This window comes from Thalassophryne amazonica, chromosome 2 (genome assembly GCF_902500255.1).
Source record: "Thalassophryne amazonica chromosome 2, fThaAma1.1, whole genome shotgun sequence".
NCBI lineage: Eukaryota > Metazoa > Chordata > Actinopteri > Batrachoidiformes > Batrachoididae > Thalassophryne > Thalassophryne amazonica.
The window spans coordinates 77645855-77653041 of NC_047104.1; the positions used below are offsets into that span (position 1 = coordinate 77645855).

Here is a 7187-nt window from a genome sequence, read left to right on the forward strand (position 1 = left end):
AGTGAGAAGGAGCACAAAGGCTGCCCTCCAGGAATGGACAGCAGCGGCGTGCGCGCAAAAGAGCGATTTTGCAGAAATAAATGGACAAACACAAAGTTAAAAGTGATCACATTGTAAAAATGACTGTGTTTAAGGCCAGGGAAAAAATAAAGCCAGCAAGCCACGGATGGAAAGGAAGCCAGTGAGAAGGAGCACAGAGGTGGCTCTCCAGGAATGGACAACAGCGACGCATGCTCAAAAGAGTGATTTTGCAGAAATAAATGGACAAACATAAAGTTTATAGTGGGATCACAGTGTGTGTGTGTTTAAAGCTGCAGAAGAAATAAAGACAGCGAGCTGGGGAGCCAGCGAGGAGTACAGAGGCGGCTCTCCAGGAACCTGTGGTTCGGTTCTAGCTGGTCTGGTGCATTACAGGTGGACAGCAGCCTGGCGCACAGCGCACAACCGCGGGACTGTACTGGAGCGTCTATTTTTGGTCTGCATTTAAAAAATGTGACATCTTTAAATGCTGCTGTGAATCTGTGAATTGAAAACCCACACTTTAAAGCAGGGGTAGGCAACCTGTTCCAGAAAGAGCCATGAGGGTGCAGGTTTTCTTTGCAGCCACTGACTCCACCAGGTGATTTCACTGATTAACTGATTCCATCTGCTCAAAGTGATATTAATCAGTAAAATCACCTGGTGGAGTCAGTGGCTGCAAAGAAAACCTGCACCCTCATGGCTCTTTCTGGAACAGGTTGCCTACCCCTGCTTTAAAGGGACCAGGTGTGGGAGGGCTGGAGGTTTGGACCAAACTCATGCCTAAATGTGCACCAACATTGTGTTATCATGGCACTACGTGGCTTAGCGTGGCTGATGCAAACCATTTGAGGCTTTAATAACAGGTCGGTCTGAGGCTGCTACATGGCACATGCGGGGTACAGAGAGGCACATAGAGGCACCTTCATAGCGGATACGTGATAGATGAAAATGTGGGTCATTCTTCGAATAATAGCTAACACACCCATGTGTGGCTCATTATTCATCCTTCATTATTCGGTTGGACCCAGGCTTTAAGCCGGAGTGAGAGAGCTTGCCACAGGCTTATCCAGTAACATTCACAGGAAAACTAGTTGAGGAATCCTGATACTCACACACTCTGTTTGAGCATGTGAGATTGTATGAGAGGCTCTTCGTCTGATTTGCCGTCGTATACGACGACGTCTGCCCCAGAGGGTTAAACCTGTAGATCTTCAGCAAATATATTTATAAAGAGAAACTGCATGAACTACACAAGTTTTTTTATTTTCTAATAACAAGTTTCTTCAATGAGGAGAAACAAATTCTAAATTATTGTTGTGTTGTAACTTAATTTTTGTGCAGCCTTTGCGACCCGTCTTCATGAAGTCAGATGCAAAAATGTTGAAATTGGCCCTATCCTGCAATGATAAAGAATCCTTAAAAAAAATTACTGGATCCAGATCCTGTTCCGGATCATTACCAAAATGTAATTACTTCTAAGTTAGACCAAGATACACCCCTGGTAAAAATTTCATTGAAATCCGTTGAGGATTTTTTGAGTAATCCTGCTAACCAACCAACCAACCAACCAACCAACCAACCAACCAACCAACCAACCAACCAACCAACCAACCAACCAACCAACCAACCAACAAACAAACGGACGTGACCGAAAACATAACCTCCTTGGCGGAGGTAAAAAACAAATGCACATACAAACAAAATCAATTCTGTAGATTCATGTGTGTGTGAGAATACATATACTACTACTCAGTAAATGCATAGCACAGCCTACATTAACTACAGCAAGGATCATTCATTGATAAATTCTTATTTAGCCTTTTTATGTTGAGTACTTTTCCTATAATATATCGGCCTACTACATTAGTTCTTAAATTTGTTAAGTAATTTGCCTGTAAAAATAAGCCACTCCAAGTTACACGAAGGAAAGTTTTATAGTAATTGTATTTAGTGTATTTATAGCCTCGTGAGTAGTACATTTTCTGTGTTTTATGTTTGGAGCATAAATGTATGTATATGTATATTTTGCCTGTTGAAATAAGCTACCTCAAGCTTACATTTATCTTTCTTTAGTGAGTATATATTTTATACTACTTTATGAGCCTACAAGTAATTTGCCTGTAAGCTACCTCCAGGTTAAGAATACTTATCTTTTTATAGTAAGTACATTTTACACATTACTACATCCGGATGAACAATTTATACATTTATTTACCCATCAAAATAAGCTAACTTTGTCAATATATATTCAACGAATGAAAGTGAAAAGCAACATGGAACTCATTTCGATGGGGTAGCTCATCTCGACACACTTAACTGTCGATTTACACTACGGGTAGCTCAACTCGACGGGGTAGCTCACAGAACACCAGATGGCACCCTTCTCCCTTTAATCACACACAAGACACTACCTGTAACTCTGGTAGTGTCTGGGAATCATCGGGAGGAGATTGAGTTTTATGTAACTCCTTCTACCTCCCGTGTAATCTTGGGCTTCCCGTGGATGATAAAACACAATCCCCGGATTGATTGACCGTCTGGGGTTGTGGCTCACTGGAGCAAAACCTGCCACCGGGAGTGTTTGGGATCCTCAGTTCCCCCCGGTTTGACTGCTAACGAGGAGGTTAAAGTCCCCCCCAATCTGACGACGGTGCCTGAGGAGTACCATGATCTTGCTGACGTCTTCAGCAAAGATCTGGCACTCACTCTCCCCCCGCACTGTCCGTATGATTGTGCCATTGATTTGATCCCGGGTGTTGAGTACCCGTCCAGCAAGCTGTACAACCTCTCATGTCCAGAGCGCGAATCAATGGAAACCTACATCCGGGACTCGTTAGCTGCCAGGTTGATCCGAAACTCCACCTCCCCGATGGGTGCTGGTTTCTTTTTTGTGGGCAAGAAAGACGGCGGACTCCGTCCATGCATTGACTACAGAGGGCTGAACGAGATCACAGTTTGCAATCGATACTCTTTGCCCCTGTTGGATTCAGTGTTCACGCCCCTGCATGGAGCCAAGATTTTCACCAAACTGGATCTTAGGAATGCTTATCACCTGGTTCGGAACCGGAAGGGAGATGAATGGAAGACAGCATTTAACACCCCGTTAGGTCACTTTGAGTACCTGGTCATGCCATTTGGCCTCACTAACGCCCCCGCGACGTTCCAAGCCTTGGTAAACGATGTCTTGCGTGACTTCTTGCACCGATTCGTCTTCGTATACCTGGACGGTATACTCATCTTTTCCCCGGATCCTGAGACTCATGTTAAGCATGTACGTCAGGTCCTGCAGCGGTTGTTGGAGAACCGTCTGTTTGCGAAGGGCGAGAAGTGTGAGTTCCACCGCACTTCTTTGTCCTTCCTGGGGTTCATAATCTCCTCCAACTCCATCACCCCTGATCCGGCCAAGGTTGCGGCGGTGAGAGATTGGCCCCAACCAACAAGCCGTAGGAAGCTGCAACAGTTCCTCGGCTTTGCAAATTTCTACAGGAGGTTTATTAAGGGCTACAGTCAGGTGGTTATTCCCTTGACAGCCCTGACCTCCTGTAAGGTCCCCTTCACCTGGTCGGATCGGTGCAAAGCCGCGTTTAGGGAGTTGAAACGCCGGTTTTCGACTGCGCCAGTTCTGGTGCAGCCTGATCCTAGCCGCCAGTTTATAGTTGAAGTGGATGACTCTGACTCAGGGATAGAAGCCGTGCTGTCCCAGAGCAGGGAATCCGATAAGGTCCTCCACCCCTGTGCCTATTTCTCCCGCAGGTTGACCCTGGCAGAAAGGAACTATGATGTCGGCAATCGGGAGCTCCTAGCGGTGAAAGAGGCTCTTGAGGAGTGGAGACACCTGTTGGAGGGAGCCGCGGTACCTTTTACAGTTTTCACGGACCATCGGAACCTGGAGTACATCCGGACCGCCAAGCGTCTGAACCCCAGGCAAGCCCGCTGGTCATTGTTCTTCAGGCGTTTTGACTTCCAGATCACCTACCGCCCCGGGACCAAGAATCAATGATCTGACGCCTTGTCACGGGTACACGAAGAGGAAGTCAAAACCGAGCTGTCAGATCCACCGGAAACCACCATCCCGAGTCCACTATCGTGGCCACCCTCACCTGGGACGTGGAGAAGACCGTCCGGGAGGCCCTGGCACGGAACCCGGACCCGGGGACCGGCCCTAAGAACAAACTCTACATCCCACCAGAGGCCAGAGCTGCAGTCCTGGACTTCTGTCACGGTTCCAAGCTCTCCTGTCACCCAGGGGTGCGAAGAACCATGGCAGTGGTCCGGCAGCGCTTCTGGTGGGTGTCCATGGAGGCCGACGTCCGGGAATACGTCCAGGCCTGTACCACCTGCACCAGGGGCAAGGCGGATCACCAAAAGACACAAGGACTCCTCCAGCCGCTACCGGTGCCTCATTGCCCCTGGTCCCACATCGGCCTGGATTTCATCATGGGCCTCCCGCCGTCCCAGGGCATGACTACCATCCTGACGATAGTGGACCTGTTCTCCAATGCAGCCCACTTCCTTGCCCTCCCGAAGCTCCCAATGGCCCAGGAGACAGCAGACCTCCTGGTCCACCATGTTGTACGTCTGCATGGGATTCCTTCAGACATCGTCTCCGACCGTGGTCCCCAGTTCTCCTCGCACGTCTGGAGGAGTTTCTGTGGGGAACTGGGGGCCACCGTAAGCCTCTCGTCTGGGTACCATCCCCAGACGAACGGACAGGCAGAGCGGGCGAACCAAGAGCTGGAGCAGGCCATCCGCTGCGTGACCTCTGCGCACCCGACGGCCTGGAGCAACCATATGGCCTGGATCGAGTATGCTCACAACAGCCAAATCCCATCTGCCACCTGCCTCTCCCCGTTCGAGGTATGTTTGGGGTACCAGCCCCCATTATTTCCACTTACGGAGGGAGAGGTCGGCGTGCCCTCGGTCCAGGCCCACTTGAGGAGGTGCCGTCGCGTGTGGCGCAGTGCCTGCTCTGCCCTGCTCAAAGCCCGGACGAGGGCCAAGGCCCATGCGGACCGCCGGCGTTCCCCGGCCCCTGCATACCAGCCCGGGCAGGAGGTTTGGTTGTCTACAAAGGACATCCCACTCCACGTGGAATCACAAAAACTCAAGGACCATTTCATTGGACCCTACAAGATCCTCAAAGTCCTCAGTCTGGCCGCAGTGAAGCTGCAACTTCCTGCTTCACTGCGGATTCATCCAGTATTTCACGTGTCCCGCATCAAGCCCTGCCATACCTCACCACTCTGCACCCCCGGACCGGAGCCACCTCCTGCCCGGATCATCGACGGAGAGCCTGCATGGACGGTGCACAGGCTCTTGGACGTTTGTCGACAGGGCCGGGGGTTCCAGTATCTGGTGGACTGGGAGGGTTATGGACCCGAAGAGCGCTCCTGGGTGAAGAGGAGCTTCATCCTGGACCCGGCCCTCCTGGCTGACTTCTATGCCCGTCATCCGGACAAGCCTGGTCGGGGGTCCTGTTGTGTGGGCCGCTGAAGAGGAGGTACTGCTGGCCCACTACCAGAGGGCGCCCTGCCTGAAGTGCGGGCTTCAGGCACGAGAGGGCGCAGCCGCCTCACAGGAGCAGCCGGGAGTGACAGCTGTCACTCATCACCACCCCATCACCAGCTGTCACTCATCACCACCATTTCACCACCCACAATAAAAACTGGGCAGCAACTCCACCTCCCTGCCGAGATATCGTCTACCCGTCAGGTAAACACTCAGCCTTTGAACACGAATCGTTCAGCTAAACGTAAGACAGTCGTAACGTCTTTACTTCTGTGTTTAAATACGTTACATTCTGAGTTTGCAGACGTACCTTTGTACATGAGAGTTTGTAGGTGTGTTTGGGGAGTTGGCGTTCTCTGCTCCTCATCCCAGACTCCGCTAGTGTGACATTTGGATTCTGCACGAACTCTTGGGATAATTGTGATTAGGAGGTGGAGGTATTCCACCAGAAGAAAACTGTGCTGTGCTGACTGTTTGCTGGGTGTTCACGCACCCACCATCATCTGTCTGTTTTTCCTGCCAGCAGTACCAAGTCTGACAGCTGAAGACAGTGGCCACCTGAGGACTCAGGACTTGGCGGCTCCGGTGTGCTTCAGATCCGCTGGCAGTGGAAATCGTGTGGGATCCGGCTCTTCTCTGGACAGACGTCTTCTATCCTCGAGCCTGCCCACACGTCACCTTTGTATATTTGGCTGTATTCCAAAATCTGCAATTGTCTGTATTTCGTTGTGCGCATTTCACAACAGTAAAGTGTTATACTTTCGGGTCATCCATTGTCCGTTCATTTACGCCCCCTGTTGTGGGTCCGTGTCACTGCACTTTCCCAACAGATATTTTGAATCACCAAAGTATGTGGAGTATTGTGTTTTGGTGTGGCAATGTAACCAAAACTGGATTTCCACTTCACAAATTTCCCATGAAGAAGAAGCAATTCGATGCTTCGGCATGATTTGTCAAGCGGACACGAAAGGACTGGGATATCAGGCTAGATAGTCAGGAACATGTGGGACACAAATGCATGGCTCAAACAAACAGCTCTGGTTTTTAAAAGGCTTTACTCGGGTGGATAGCAGAGGTCGGTACACAAGTAGGCAGTCCAGAACAAGCAGCAGTACAAAAATCATCAGGCTTGAGGCGTGGTCGTTGCAACAGGCTGGAGGTCAGGAACACACAAGGAGGCAGGCGGGACTAAGGAATGCAGGTACAGAGCTGGAATGAAGGCACAAGACACAACAAACTGGCAAGGGACTAACACACCCAGTGATCTTATATAACCCCAGGTGATAATCAGCAAATCAAGAACAGGTGTGCATAGAAAGCACCAGAACAAGGGTGTGGCCAGAGAGAGAGAGAAACACCCACCACCAAGAACCAAGAGACAGACAAGAGAGATGGAGACAGACAGACCCAAGCAGAAAAATCCAGCAAGAGAATAAACATACAAAAACCAATGAATAAGAAAAATAACAAACAGACCAGAGAGAAATAAAAACATAACCAAACAAACACATACCCTGACATGGGATGGCCATAGACATCCCATAATAGACAGGTAATTTGGTCACGTGACCTGGAGTGCTGAGCCGCCCATCTTGGAAGGTTGAAGCACTACAGTTGTCAGTGGAAAATGCTTGATCTGCGTAATCACTGATGAAATC

At 49.7% G+C, this 7187-nt stretch overlaps 1 long non-coding RNA gene across 1 annotated transcript; it reads right to left on the reverse strand.

Moving 5' to 3' along the window:
* Window positions 1-1956: 1956 nt before the first annotated feature.
* On the reverse strand, window positions 1957-2255 carry LOC117502412. The gene is made up of 2 exons (XR_004558291.1): window positions 2151-2255; window positions 1957-2067 (listed from the first exon to the last, which is right to left on the reverse strand). It is a non-coding gene; the product is annotated as an uncharacterized LOC117502412 (long non-coding RNA).
* Window positions 2256-7187: the final 4932 nt, after the last annotated feature.